At 50.9% G+C, this 15,523-nt stretch overlaps 1 protein-coding gene across 2 annotated transcripts in view; it reads right to left on the bottom strand.

Annotated features, from left to right (window-relative positions):
• The window catches only part of CSNK2A1 (casein kinase 2 alpha 1), a 373,872-nt gene that overhangs the window by 16,440 nt on the left and 341,909 nt on the right, over window positions 1-15,523 (bottom strand). The gene's annotated exons all lie outside the window — the stretch shown is intronic.

Here is a 15,523-nt window from a genome sequence, read left to right as displayed (position 1 = left end):
AAAGTCTCTCCTCATGGACTTTGCCTCTTGCACCTGTCCCCACCCCCATGCCAAACACGCTCCTTTACCCCCATGGCAAACACGCTCCTTTAACCAGTGGATGTGTTTTTAGGTCATTTGGTGACAGCAGTAAGCCTGCTGCTAGGACCACAAAAGAGCCATCTGTGGCAGCAGATGAAAGGCACAGGAAGGGAATGAATAAGTGCAGACCTTGACCGTTTCAACTTGCTAGGCCAAACATCCTAGACTAAACCTTTGCAACCCCTTTCCTACTCTGGAAGCTGGCCACCTTTGCCTCTCCAGATAAAAGGCAACTCCTTACACGCCTAAACAGCCGAGACAAAAAAGTGCAGAATCATAACAAGTAATCCCAAAACATGTTGAGATGCAAAGGTTGCATTCCTACGCCCTGATTTTACCAGTGATTAACCAACGAAGGCACCACTGGAGAATAACTCCATGTAATGTTCCCCATGGGCCACTATTATGTGGAAGGTTACCTTTTACCCGATTAGATAGCTCCCTGCACTTGGTTTGCTTTTCTGGGTTTTGGATTGTATTCCCCTCCCAGCCAGACTTAACCTAAAGCCTGACAGAATGGCCTTTTTGTGCTTTGCCTTAAGATTCCTTAGAACTCCTGCAACAAAATAACTACTGTGCTGGAGGAATACAGGGATGAGTAATGGCTACAATTGCCACTCCGCCACGTTACTAAACCAGCAGTGATCACAGTTACAAAACTGTTTCTTTAGGCAACTTTCCTTTCATAGTTTCATATGGAACCCCATTCACTTTTGGTGTCAAGACAGTTCTTGGGCAATACAGAAACTCCAAATCTTAATATAAAGCTGTACCAGCCGATATATTTGGTAGCAATGACAGAACAGCCACACTCATATCCAGGGGGAGAGTGCGCTGTAGAGCAGTACAAAGAACTTGTAGCATACATATGGTCCAAAGAAACATACACTGATGCATTGTAAAAATAATGGTTTATTTATACACATCGGTAAACAGAAGTCTTTATTAAAAGGTAAGTACTATAATAAGTCATGCACATTTATTAAAACAAACAATACTTATGGTATGTGAACCAAGGTAAACCTTATTTATAATAGCAGTATGCAGTTAAAGTTAAGTAAAACCACATTAGTAGACTGTTAGAATGGCAGTATGTAATTCAAGGTAAGCGGCCCCATTGGTAGTAAGACACATTACTCACCGTAATCTTATTTCTGATGGTTGTATCTGCTTAGATTCACATGCTGTGCATATAGTCTGACATCTAGTGGTAATCACGAAGTATTACATCTTTTTTTCGAATATCGAAAAGGGATATCTGTTGGGAAGAATTTTCAGTTTCTTTGCCAATTCCTTTTAACCCAAGAGACCCCCGCCCAGCATTTTTGGTGGACTCTGACTTTTTTGGATTTTAAACTCCTGAGTGGAACTTTTTAACACTGCTTTTTCTGCAAATAGGATTTTTATTTTGACTGTTTTATGGAGTCTGGTAAACTAGATACGTTTAATTTTGCTTTGCCACTCCCAGCACCCTATTTGCAGTGGCATGGCACAAATGGTGCTGTGTGTCAACGCAAAGAGCAGATGCCTATGGAGATAATCAGACTCCATTAAACAGTAAGAAACGGAAAACCCTAGCCAGGAGACAAAAAAAAAAAAAAAAAAAGAAGGTAAGGAAAAGTCCCACTCAGGAGTAAAAATTAAAAGGTTTAGAGTCCAGCTGGGGGTCTAAGGTTAAAGGTAATTGGCATAGAAATGAACTTTCTCCATAACTCTTCCCACCCAGACTAATGAAACAGAAGGATTTAATCCACAACTGGCACCTTTGGCGTCAGGCTCATGTGTGAAGCAAAAGAACTTGAGAACTGGGCTTGGCAATAGCCCTTGGCACAACATGGATGCCCCGCATAGCTCAGTCCTAGAACCGAGCTATGCGGTCTAGTCTTTTAGGTGTGGTCAGACCTAGACCTGGGATACCTGGGGGCTATAAGCCATGCCCAGACTGAGAAACGCACTTTGCGTTACTCTGCACTTGGCAGCGAAACGCTCACCACGTTCAGCTCGGATCTTCACCAGTATTCCGGAGCCGGTTACCTGCAAGAACAAGAACACTGTTAGTCTACACTTACTTGTGAGTGAATCCTGCTCCTGTCCTCCGCTCCTGGGTCCTGAGAATCTTCCATCTTGGCAATGTTCCCTTGATCTTGAAGAAGCCGTAACCTGGCAACGAACGAATGAAAAAAAAAGCATTAGTACGTTTATTCCCCAATACTGGAAATGATCGAAATATCGCACGCTTACCTGGGTTTAAATCGCCCTCGGCCCACGTCCACTTCGGGCCTTAAGAACGACCTGCAAGAGAAGAAACACTGATTAGCACACAAAAGATCAACAAGGCGGCGCTGGCTACGCTTTACTCACTGCGCTCCATCGCCTCAGCAGCATCCTTTCGGAGACATCGCAGCGGCCTGCAAGGAAGACAAAACAGGTCAGCATAAGAAAAGACACATGGCGCCGCGCGCTTTCACTCACCATCTCGTGCGCAGCCCCAAGCATCACAGCACCACTAGAACTCTTCCTGCACCAAAGGAAGAAGAAGAAACATTAATTGGGGAAATTGCAAAGTAAAGGACAAGACTGCCAAACCAGTAGTGTTACCTGGACAAACTGAAGTCGCAGCAGGTCTGGACTCAGAGGGCCCGCACTAGTGAGGCAACTAGGTTGCGACGCACCCATCCAACAACGCACCCCTGCAAATAGAAGCAGGACGGAGTGCACACCATACAATAAAGCAAGACCCGGTCCTCGGCCGAACGAGAGTCCAAGGAAGAGGGTTCGAGGTCGGAAGTGGTCCAATCAGAGTGGCGCCCCCGTTGATATCAGGTGAGCGTTACACGACAGCTGTAGCGATTTCCAGCGACCAATGAGCCTGTTGGCCAACAAGAGCCTGCTGTAAGCCTTCCTTACAATCGACATGGGGGTCCCAATGACGACAACCCTGATCCAGAACCAACTGAGATCCACTAGGCTCAAGAGGACCTGCATTGTGAGACATCCCACATTGTGCACCGACCTTGTGGGCTGCAATACCCTGGGATCTCAAGCCACAGTGTGGTGCATGGTCTTCAGAAGTGAGAATCAGACCGAAATGTTAATGGCCTCCCGTAGCTCTCCGTAGACGCGGCTTGAGTCCTTGAAGTCCCACCAGAGTGCTGGACTAGATTAACGACAGGAATCCGACCAGCGCTGATCAGTCTTCTCCTGGCTCCTGAAAAGGGCACCAAAACCACAGAACCACATCCAGAAGTGAAGAAACCCTTCCCTGGAGTCTTCACTGTTGATCATGGCTGCAAATTCCCTTCCAGTGTCCTGTCATCGGTATTCACATGGAATTCATCGACTGGGATTTTAGCAGCAGATCCTGAAAAAATCCTGCTGCTCTTATGTGCCGAGGTACTGTGTTGGCTAGGGTATTACTTACCTTAAGCTGTTTGCGATTCCTGTAAAGCTTTGGGACAAATCATGTGATTGGGAGTGCTCATCCAGGCCCATTGCTGGAATCCAGCTAGAGTGTCTTTACTGAAGTCCCTGGACCCCAACTAACTCTAGAAGGAAATACTGGTCTGAAGAGAATTCCTAAGGAACTCAGACCTTCCCTGCAACAGAACCCCATCTCTCACTGCCTACAGCTGGCACCTAGATCACTAGGGTCCCTCTTCCGTCTCCAAGAGAACTCATGCCATAGACTAAGGACTGGATAAGAAAAGGATTCTGCCTTGAAAAGACGGTTTAAAAGTCGAAAGAGTTGGTTGGTAACCGTCCCTCTGAAATATGAGCATTTACAAGTTTTTACTATCCTTTAAATGTGTTTTGCCATTCTTTAAAAAAAAAAAAAAATTATATATATATATATATATATATATATATATATATATATATATATATATATATATATGGGATACATTACTCACCGTAATCGTATTTCTGATGCTTGTATCTGCTTAGATTCACATGCTGTGCATGCTGTGCATAGGCCGACATCTAGTGGAAGCTGCGGAGTATTACAGTTTGTTTTTCGAAAGTCGAAAATGGGCGTCGACACAGGCGTGCCAGTAATACTATCCCTAGTGTGACGTCCACTGTACCCAAGATCCCTCACGCGTGTAGGATCCTCAGATTGTATTTTTTCTGACATGAGGAAGCATGAGGAGTAGCGTGAGTACAGATAATCCAAGCAGATAGACAGAAAAGGTAAGACTACAAGCAATCATGCGCCTTCTCTCGGAGGGGAGGAAGGGTGGGTCGCATGTGAATCTAAGCAGATACAAGCATCAGAAATACGATTACGGTGAGTAATGTATCCCTTCTGAGGCTTGTGGAATCTGCTTAGATCACATGCTGTGCATAGATTAGCGAGCAGTACCAGAAGAAGGAGGTGGGATGTGAGAAGGGTCATGAGCAAACAGGTGTCTTAGAACCGCTTGTCCCACTTGTGTATCTGTCTTGGAATGAGTGTCAATGCAGTAATGCTGAGTAAAAGTGTGAGTAGAGCTCCAAGTAGCCGCTTTGCAAATGGTGTCGAGGGGAACATTTGCAATGAAAGCCAGAGTGGCACCAATGCCTCTAGTAGAGTGGGCCCTTGGCGTAAAAGGCAGAGTCTTGTCAGAAAGAGAGTAACACAGCTGTATACAGTTGATAATCCACTTCGAGATAGCGCCCTTAGAGACGCGATCCCCCTCTCTGCCTGTAGCTACGGAGACAAACAGTTGATCTGTTTTCCTTAGCGGTCTGGTTTTATTTACATAGTATAGGACCGCCCTACGCACATCTAGGGTGTGTAGTTTCACCTCAGCCGAGCTTTGCGGGTTCTGGAAGAAAGCCGGAAGCTCGATGGACTGGTTTACATGGAACTTGGATATGAATTTAGGTGAGAACCTAGGGTGTGTGCGTAAAACCAGTTTGTCCTTGTGGATAGTAAAGAAAGGATCCTGCACTGACAGAGCCTGAATTTCACTGACCCTTCTTATGGAGGTAATGGCTACTAAGAAGGCCGTTTTATAAGTCAGGTGTTTGAGACTACTTTTATGCATGGGTTCGAATGGGGGTCCCATGAGCTTAGCTAGCACCACGTTGAGGTCCCATCCTGGCGGTGGGTTCGAAATAGGAGGGTGAAGTCTCTTTACTCCTTCCATGAAGGCTTTAACCACTGGTACTTTCCACCACGAGACCTTGTTATGGGATGTGGTGTAAGCCGAGAGGGCTGCCAGGTGTACTTTCAGCGAGTTAAAAACCAACCCTGCATCCAGCAGGTGGAGCATGTATGTCACAACGTTGGAAGGAGTGCAATCAACCGGGTTGATTTGTTTATTCTGGCACCAGATAACGAATCTTTTCCACTTATCAAAGTAACAGTGCCTTGTATTTGGTTTCCTGGACTCCTTTAGAATGTCCATACACCTCTGTGGTAATTTGAGATGTCCAAACTCTATGACTTCAGGAGCCATGCTGCTAGGTTCATAGAGTTGGGTTCCTGATGCACTGTTTGACCCTGTTGCTGGGACAGTAGGTTGTACCAGGCTGGGAGTCTGATGGGTTCGCACACCGCCATCCTGCGTAGGTGTGGAAACCATGGTTGTCTCGCCCACATGGGAGCAACTAGGATGAGCGTCATAGATTCCTTGTTCATCTTGTACACCACCTTCCTGATGAGAGGAGTTGGTGGAAAAGCGTACGCAAACATCCCTGACCAGTTCATCCACAGGGCATTCCCTTGGGAGTCCAGCTGGGGGAACCTGGATGCAAATCCTGGGCATTGTTTGTTTTCGCTTGTGGCGAATAGGTCTATAGTGGGGAAACCCCACTGAGAGAAGAGATCTTCTACTACGTCTCTGTGAAGGACCCATTCGTGTTCTTCTGGGAGGGAGTTTCTGCTTAGAGCATCCGCTAGGGAATTGAGCTCCCCTGGAACATGTTGCGATGACAGGAAGATGTTCCGTCTGAGTGCCCATATCCATATTTTCTGGGCAAGCTTGGACAGATTTGGCGAACGAGTCCCCCCTTGCTTGTTCAGATAGAACATGGCTGTCGTGCTGTCCGTCCTGATCTGCACCGACAAGTTCAGTAGATGGGGCTCGAACGCCCTTAGCGCTCGGAATACTGCCAGAAGCTCTAGCAGATTGATGTGGTTCTTGGCTACTGAGTGAGACCAGAGACCCTGAGCTGTGTGGTGGAGATGGTGAGCTCCCCACCCAGTCAGGCATGCATCTGTAGTCACCACGGCTTGTACTTCGGGATCGTAAAAGGGTTTCCCCTTTGCGAGATTCTCTCTTGTCCACCAGTGTAGGCTCTGTACGAGTGTTGGCGAAACGACCACTAGATCGTCCCAATGACCACTTGCCTGAGACCACTGTTTCGCCAACCATTCCTGCATGGGACGCATGCGCAGACGCGCGTGGGGGACCAGGTAAATGCATGACGCCATCATGCCCAGTAACCGCATAGCTTTGCGTACTGTTATCTGTTGACCTGACTGATAATGCGGAATTTGCAGAAGTATATTCCGAATTCTCTCTTCCGAAGGGAAGGTCAATCCTTTCTGAGTATCTAGGATAGCTCCTAGAAACTGTTTTGAGGTGCTTGGCACCAGACTTGACTTTTTCTCGTTGATGGAGAAGCCTAATTCGTGGAGGAGGTCGATAGTCCTCTGAATGTTTGACCTGCAAATTCCTGGGGTTTCCCCCGTTATGAGCCAGTCGTCCAGATAAGGGTACACCGGGATTGCTTCCCTGCGTAGGTGTGCAGCCGCCACCGCCAGTACCTTGGTGAATACCCTTGGTGCTGAAGCTATCCCGAAGGGCAGTACCTTGAATTGGTAGTGGCGACTGTCCACCTTGAAGCGCAAGTACTTTTTGTGCGCTGGGAGCATGGAAATATGAAAATAAGCATCTTTCATATCCAAGGTTGCCATGTAATCCCCCTTTTTTAGGAGGGGGATTACCTCTTGTAGCGTGGTCATACGGAATTTTTGGGGCTTGACATATTTGTTGGCAGGCCGTAAGTCCAATACTGGGCGCATTGTCAAATCTTTCTTTGGCACAAGGAAGTAAGTTGAATAGATACCCTTGTTTACCTGGTGTCCTGGGACGAGTTCTATCGCGTCCTTTTCTAGCAGAATGGCGATCTCCTCGAGAAGGATCCTTTGATGCTCTAGGGAGTGCACTCTTTGTCGTGGAGGATGATTCCGGGGACGCTGCAGTAGTTCTATACAATATCCTGCGGATACTGTTGACAGCACCCATCTGTCTGAGGTGATCCCTTCCCAAGCCTGGGTGAAGGTGGAAATGCGTCCCCCTACTGGGGTTGCGTGGCAAGGGACCCTGAACTGAGCGTCACTGTTTTGGTGGAGGCGTGCCACCGCCCTTGTTGGGGCTGCCTCTGCCTCTTCCACGACCTCTCTTGTTACCCCTGCCGTAACTCTGGGTAGACTGCTGGTTGTTATTCCATTGTGTACCTTGTCCCTGGGCATAGTTGCCTCTTTGTGAATTTTGGCCGCGTGGGCGACGAAAATTATTGTTCCCCCTCTGGTTAGGGGGTTTGTTGGTAAGCTGGCCAAGGGATTTGAGAGTCTCATATTCATCTTTGGCATTTTTAAGTGCGTCTTCGACCGCTTTCCCAAACAATAGGTCGGGTTCCACTGGCTTGTCTATTAAAGAAGCCTGGGTTTCTGTCTTGAATCCCGACTGCCGTAACCACGCATGTCTCTTGATAACAGTACCTTCTGCTATCAATCTCCCTGCGTTGTCAGCGGCGTCGAAAGTTGCTTTTAAAATGCAACCAGACACGGCTCTCCCCTCTGCCGAGATCCGAGCCAGCTGGCCCTTTAACGGTTCTGGAGCAGAGGCAATGAGCGCCGCGACTTCTTCCCATTGATGGCAATTGTAACTAGCCAACAGGGTGGTGGAATTCGCAATCCTTGCTTGGTAGGCGGACGTTGAGGCTACCTTTCTGCCAAACCCGTAAAGTTTTTTGCTCTCCTTGTCGGGAGGAGCTTCTGATGAAGATAAGGGCGTGCCAGCCCTCTTTCTAGTGTTGGTCACCACTAGGGAATCTGGTTTAAGATGTCCCTTTATATACAGAGGGTCAGACTGGGCTGCCCGGAAAATCTTTTCAATTCTGGGGTTGACAGCTCTGGTGAGGTTAGGATTCACCAGGGAAGGATCTATTCTTCGTTGGATGGATTTGAGGATAGGGATGGTCTGAGCGACCGGTCTTCTCTCTCCTACAAACTCCTCCGCGAAGTCCCTTTCCTCCTGTACACCGTGGGTGTCGATGTGGAAGTGTTCCGCTGCTCGAGCGAGAACCTCGTTAAGGAGGGCTGGTTATCAACTGGAGAGTCAGTAACTGGGGCTTCGCTTTGTACTGGGGAATCTACTCTGTAAATTTCCTGCTCATCTTCTCCCTCCTCCAGGTCCTCATCCTCTGCATAGTAATCTGTCCCGGTTCGTTCTTCCATAATTGCAAACTCCTGGTCCTCTTCAGGGAAAACTTGTCCCTGATAACTGGGGAGTGGAGTAGAATATGGAGTGGAGTAAGGCTGAACCTCGAAGGGTTCAGGTCTTTCGACCCGGGGCTTTTTACTTAGCGGGATAGGATAGGAGGAGCCTGAGGGTGTGGCCCCTTGAGGGTTATATGAAAGAAAGTGTTCTGGGTTCTTATCATAAAAATCAGCCAAGGAAGACATCCTAGACATAACCCTGTCTATGTCTTCACTGGACCATTCCCTGGAACAGGGTATTACTTTAGCAGGTGATTTATTTTCAAGGGTAGACTTGTGTTTGCTTGTCTGCTTAGGCTTTACAGGGGTGGAAGGCTGTGCTTTCCGCTGTTTCCCCCCTTCTCCGTGCGTGGAAAAATGTTTTCCCTGTCCCTTGGGGGCCCCAGAGACTTTCGACGCCTGGCGTCGAGGGTCTGGAAAGGTATCTGTGTGCTTCGGGCGTGGGGCCTCACTGGTGTAAACCGCGGTCTCGGTATCTTGGAGCGCGGCCTGGGGGTGGAAGTCGTCTTCGTCTCCCGACGATCGAACTTCCGTTAGTGTGTGTAGCGAGGCACTCTTGGCAAGAGTGGATGATTGCCTTGCGTCGTGAGGCGATCTCGATCGAGAGCGCCCAGAGGACACCGAGTCGGACCGTTCTTTTTGTGCCTCTTTCCGGGAAGTCGACGTCGTCGAGGTCCGGTTGGTCTTAGTGTGTTTAGTGTGTGTTAGGTGTGTAGCGCTTGCGTCGCCGGGGGTCTTCCCCATAGCCGCCTTGCCGGACGACCTTCCGAGGTCGGGGACCTGCGCTCGTCGGCTGTCTTTCGACGCCGTAATGCCCTCGCCGTCCGAAAGTACGGCGTCGCTGCCATCGCTGAAGGCGCCCTCCGCTGCCATGGCCTCCTGCCTGGCGTGGTGGGCCCAACGCTTTGTCGAACGGTCCTTAAGTGTCTTAGGTTTAAACCTACTACACGCTCTGCAGTTCGCTTCGGGGTGATCCCTCGGCAAGCAGAGATTGCACGTGGCGTGCCTGTCGACCCAAGGGTATTTGCGATTGCACTTGGGGCAGAATTGAAAAGGGGTACCCTCCATACGCACCTTAAGGCAGCGGGCTGCTAAGTGTAGGAATATATATAAATGTAACTATATATCAAGAGTGAAGAGTATGTACCACCCCCCACTCTCCCTACTTGTAAGGGCCGAGGCCAGCGGCCTACTAGGCCCGGGCCGAGGCCAGCGGCCTACCGAGGCCCAGATCCGTCGTGCAGCAGTCGACGGTCGATGACTTCTCCAGCCGTCGTCGAGGTTGAGGGTCGACGTTGGGGTGGGGAAGGGAATGAATAAGAATTAAAATTATAATAACAGCAAAAGTATGGCTAAGGCCAGGGAACTCCGCAAGATGCTTCCGACCAGTATGGCGGAAAAAAACAATCTGAGGATCCTACACGCGTGAGGGATCTTGGGTACAGTGGACGTCACACTAGGGATAGTATTACTGGCACGCCTGTGTCGACGCCCATTTTCGACTTTCGAAAAACAAACTGTAATACTCCGCAGCTTCCACTAGATGTCGGCCTATGCACAGCATGCACAGCATGTGATCTAAGCAGATTCCACAAGCCTCAGAAATATATATATATATATATATATATGGATTTTACTCACCCGTGTATTGTCCCCACTTCACAAAAGTAATGCTGCTGGCTTCACTTAACTATTTCATTCAGAATTATAAGGGTGTAAGTTTACCAATTGGGTCTTGCTTCCCCGACCTCCTGTATAGCGTGTCTAGAATAAATCTGCCTTGGGTTTTATCTACCTTGAATAGCTGTCTAGCATTCTTCATAAATGTACTTTGGGTTTTACTAACCTTGGTCTGCCTGGTGCCATCCTAAAATAGAACAAGTTACTCTTACCTGGTAACGTTCTTTCGATGGGATGGTCCGACGACATATTCCATATCTTTGACAGTAATCACCACAGCTGTGCTGCTTCAGAAACTTTTCGGCGTCTGCATCCTACGTCGATGCGCCGCCCCGAGGACCTCCTCCGAAGTCACCCGATGTGATAAGTAGGACGCACGACGCCCGTAGCCTCAGTTGTAGTTTTTTCCCCCCAGAACGTGTGACACCAGTCTTCTGCCAGTCAGACACACAAGGCCTTGCGGAAACGTAAGTTGCAATCGCATAAGAAATTATGAAGCGGGGAAGATAGGGAGGGAGCGATATGGAATACGTCGGACCATCCCATCGACAGAAAGTTACCAGGTAAGAGAGTTACTTGTTCTTCGAGGGGATTGGGTCCTTAAGAGTAAACAGTCTCAAAGGGCAAGAATGCAAAGGCTCAAACGGAGCACCCATTAGAAACTTAACAAGGTTCAAATCCCAACCGGGCACCAGAAAAGGTGACGGAGGGAACACATTAGTGAGCCCTTTCAAAAACTGAGAAATTAAAGGAATCTTAAAATAGGAACATTCTTCAGACGAGCGCTTAAATATGGACAGCGCCGCCAGGTAACCTTTAATGGTACCCACTTGCAAGCCCCTCTGGGCCAAAGAAAGCAAAAAAGACAGAACCATGGCAATGTCACATTCAAAAGGATCTACATTCTTAACTCTGCACCAGTCGCAGAATTTATGCCAACGGTACAGAGACTTTGCCGGCCGACTGGCCGAGAGCAACACCTCCAACACGTCTTCAGGGAGGCCCCAATCCTTATACCTCAACCTTTCAGAAGCCAAGCGTGAAGGTTGAGGGATCTGACCTCTGGATGGAGAACCTGACCCCCCTCCCGTGAGAGCTGCTCGTCTCGGTAGGGAAGACGTGGAGGGCAGATGGACAAGTCGAGAAGGTCCGGGTACCACGTCCTGCGGGCCCACGCCGGATCAATGAGGATCATCTGGGAACCGAACCTCCGTAACCTCTGCAGTACTTGCGGGATGACAGGGACTGCAGGAAACGTGTACAGCAGTGGGATTGACCACTCCACCACGAACGCGTCTCCTAAGGCTCCTTTTGGAGGAAATTCCCGCGAGCAGAACCTTTCGCACTTCCGGTTGACGCTGGAGGCGAAGAGATCCACTTGAGGGGGTCCCCCAAAGGGTGAAGATCTCCAGGAGAATCTCCTGAGCCAGCTCCTACTCGTGAGAGATCGTGCTCTGCCTGCTCAGAGCATCCGCCGTCTCGTTGTCGTCTCCGGCCAGATGAACAGCCGAGATCAAAACTTCCTGCTGGATGGCCCAGAACTTGAGCTGCATCGCCTCCCTGCACAGAGGAAGTGACCCTGCCCACCCCCTTTTTGTTGAGGTAGTGCATGGCCACCGTGTTGTCCGTCAGGATCAGGACACTTTCCTTGCACAGTCGGCAGGAAAGCCTTCAGGGCTAGCCTGACGGCCCTCAGCTCCAACAGACTGATATGGAGTCTGGACTCCGACGGAGACGACCGCCGACTGTCAACTCGTTGGCATGAGCTCCCCATCCCGTAAGGGATGCGTCCGTCACGATCGTCATCTCCGGCCAGGGAAGCCAAAATGGAGCCCCCTTCATCAGACTGCCTTAGACGGCCCACCACAGAAGGTCCTGGGCGACCGAGGGCAGCACCTGAACAGGGTCCAACATCCTGCCGGAAGATTGCGACCACTGCATCTTGAGTGCCCACTGCAAAGATCTCATCCGCAGACGAGCCTCTGGCACAAGAAGAATGCAGGATGCCATGAGGCCCAGCAACCTCAAGAACTCGAACGCCGGGAGCGTCTGGGCAAGTCGAAACTTGTGCACCATCTGCTGAATGTGAAGAACCCTCACCTGGGGAGGAAAACAGCCCCAGGGATGTGTCGAGCACTGCTGCGATGTACTGGAGCCGCTGTGTTGGTGTCAAATGGGACTTCTTTAAATTGAGGAAGAAGCCCAGCTTGTGAAGGGAGTGGCAGGTGACGGACAGATGATCCAGGACAAGCTTGGGAGAGCTCCCCCTGATCAACCAATCGTCCAGGTAGGGGTAGATGTGAATCTCCCCCCCCCCCCCCCTTTCCTGAGATGCCAACAGCATGAGCTTGGTGAAAACCCTCTGGGCGGAGGTCAATCCGAACAGCAATACCCGAAACTGAAAGTGCAAGTCACCAACCACGAACGTCAGGTACTTGTGCTTGGGCTGTATCGGCACATGGAGTAAGCGTCCTTGAGCGAGGTCGAGAGACACCAACCAGTCCTGAAGTTGAAGGGCATGGAGGACTTGAGTAACCATCTTGAACTTGTCGTTCCGGAGGAGTTTGTTCAAACTGCGCAAGTCCATGATGGGTCTCAATCCCCCGTCTGTCTTCGAAATAAAAAAATAAGGGGAATACCATCCCTTGTTCCTCTCCGCTTCAGCCACCAGTTCTATGGTGCCTTTCTCCAGCAGAGATTGAATTTCCTGCGCAAGGAGCGGATCCGGACTCTTCAAAGAGGTTCCCAGGTGGATTGTCGTGAGGCCTCTGCCGAAAGGGAAGACAGTAGCCGTGGGTTATGATCTCCAGAACCCACACATCTGAAGTAATGGCACGCCACTCTAAAAGATGCTGCGCCAGCCTTCCCCCCCCCACCCCCCAACCGGCGAACCATGGGACATGGCCTCATGACTGAGTGGTAGCGGCTGCGGCGTTGCCTGAGGGCAACGAGGCAACTACCCGAGCGGCTTTGGCACCTCGAGTACCCTGTTTTCCACCTCTGGTACTCCTACGGTGGCCTCTTTGACTCGCTTTACTGAAGGATGAGTAATAACGAAAGGAACCTCCCCTCCAAGTTGTCCCCTAGGACAAAAAGGCGGAGGTTGTCGAACTGCAGCACCCAACGACTTCGCTGCAGCTTTGGAGGTCTGCAACCTCTCAAGGCTCTCGTCAGCCTTGCTGCCAAAAAGATGTTCACCGTCAAAGGGCATGTTGAGGAGCCGGGACTGCACATCAGGAGCGAACCCCGACTTCCGCAACCACGCAAACCTGCGTATTACGGTGCTCGCCGCCATGGACCAGCTGACAATCTGCCATGTCCAAACCCAACTGAACGGCCTCATACATGGCATCCTTGCCATCCTGAACCATATCAAGGTAACCATCCCGCTCGTCCCCTTCGGGAATATGTTCAGCCGCTAATGCAACACAGTTTCACAGAGTGTGTGTGAAACGAGACAAGGCACATACGGAGTTGGCTGCCTGAAGCGCCATACCCCTGAAGAAAACACTTTCTTCGCCCAGCCATCAAAACGTTTGTCATCCCTATCCGGAGGGATGGTAGGATACGACGCCTGCTTTGCCGGGGCCGTAGCCGCCTGCACCACCAAACTCTCTGGAGTTGGGTGCCTGGACAAGTAGCAGGGGTTGCTACTGGCTGGACGGTATTTTCGCGACAAAGACTTGCCCACTGCCGGGAGACTCTCCAGAGCAGTCCAAGCCGCCGCCACCCTTCTCTGCAGAGCCATATGAAACGGCAGTACCAGGTCAGTGGGGGGGACCAAGATCGAGGATGTCCGTAAGATCATCCTGAACAAACTCCCCTGGGGGAGCCGACCATCGCAAGTACTCGGTGACCCAAGACATAAGGCGCCGGTACGAAGAATCGGCATGAGTGCCAGGCTGAGGCCTACAAAACTCCACCTCCGGAGAGGTGTCCAGTCCACTGGCATCATACAGTGACTGCCTCAGGTCTTCAAATTGGCTATGACCCGAGAGAAGCTCATCTGGCACCGTACCCGGAACCAAGCCCTCATCAACCTCTGAAATGTACTCCAGGCGGTGAGAGGAAGGCACCTGGGGACCAAAGCTATGCCTGACCTTAGCCAGAGCCTTTCTAGGGGCTTTCCCCGTGCCACGGGGCCCCCTCCGACACCGCCGCCTCGAAAGGCGTTGAGGGCGCCAAATGAATCGGCGCCGGCATCGAGAGAATCGGCATCGTCAGCCGCAGCGCCGCCAGCATCGACAGGCCTCAAAGCCAGAGCTCCGAGCGTGTCCGACGACCTAGGCGCCGACAGCGTCGACAAACCCCTCGGAGGCGGAGCCTCAAGAGAGGCCGTCGATGACCTCGGCGCCACAGGCATCGGCGTCTTCCTCGAAGATTGCACAGGATCACGCGTTTGAGCGCGTCGAGGACCCGGACCTGGAACGGACATGGTGAGAACGGTTACCCTTGTCCGAGCGGGACCTCTCCCGCGAACTGTGCCGACCACCCAAGCCCAAAGGTGTGCAAGTAGTGTCTCTCGACCGATCACGACCGACCATACTCGGAGGCGCGGACAGACCGGTGCCCTGCGATTCGAGAATCGCTAACATCTTCCCGAAGGAAGCCCATTCCTCCGGTGCCGCTTGCATGGTGGGATAAGTGACCCGCCGACGGGCGTAGTCCTCGGAAGAGGACGGGGAAGGCGACGCTTCCGGGAATGCCTCGAAGAGGCAGAGGAGTGGCGAGACCGACTCCTGGAAGGAGACCCACTGGACCTCCGACGATGACACGGAGAGTCGCCTCTCGAATCATCTGTCGAAAGCCCCGCAGACCTCGACTTCCGGGGCTTAGACACCCTACCTACCAACAACAACTTCTTGCGCTCCCGCAAGGCCTTGGCCGTGAGCGACTGGCAGTCGACAGTCATCCGTGTCGTGGGCCTCCCCGAGGCACCAGAGGCAGGCGTCGTGCAAGTCCGTTACCGACATCTTGGACCCACAATCCCCGCATTTTTTGAAGCCCGGACGCGGGGTTGAAGACGAGGTGGACATCGTCACAAACAGGTTTTTTCACAAAACCGAACAGGTTCAAAGAACTGAGAAGATCACAACAGAAACTCCAAAGAGTCGAGGTGTACCGAGATTCACGAAGCGAACACGTTCGCGGAAAAAACGGAACTGAGGCTATGGGCGTCGTGCGTCCTACTTATCACATCGGGTGGCGTCGGTCGTCGGAGGAGGTCCTCGGGGACGGCGCATCGACGTAGGACGCAGAAGGTTTTCC

The sequence above is a fragment of the Ambystoma mexicanum genome, chromosome 3p (assembly GCF_040938575.1).
Source record: "Ambystoma mexicanum isolate Mex_15411 chromosome 3p, UKY_AmexF1_1, whole genome shotgun sequence".
NCBI lineage: Eukaryota > Metazoa > Chordata > Amphibia > Caudata > Ambystomatidae > Ambystoma > Ambystoma mexicanum.
The sequence above is the reverse complement of the archived record's forward strand: the minus strand, read 5'-3'. Positions and strand labels throughout refer to the sequence as shown.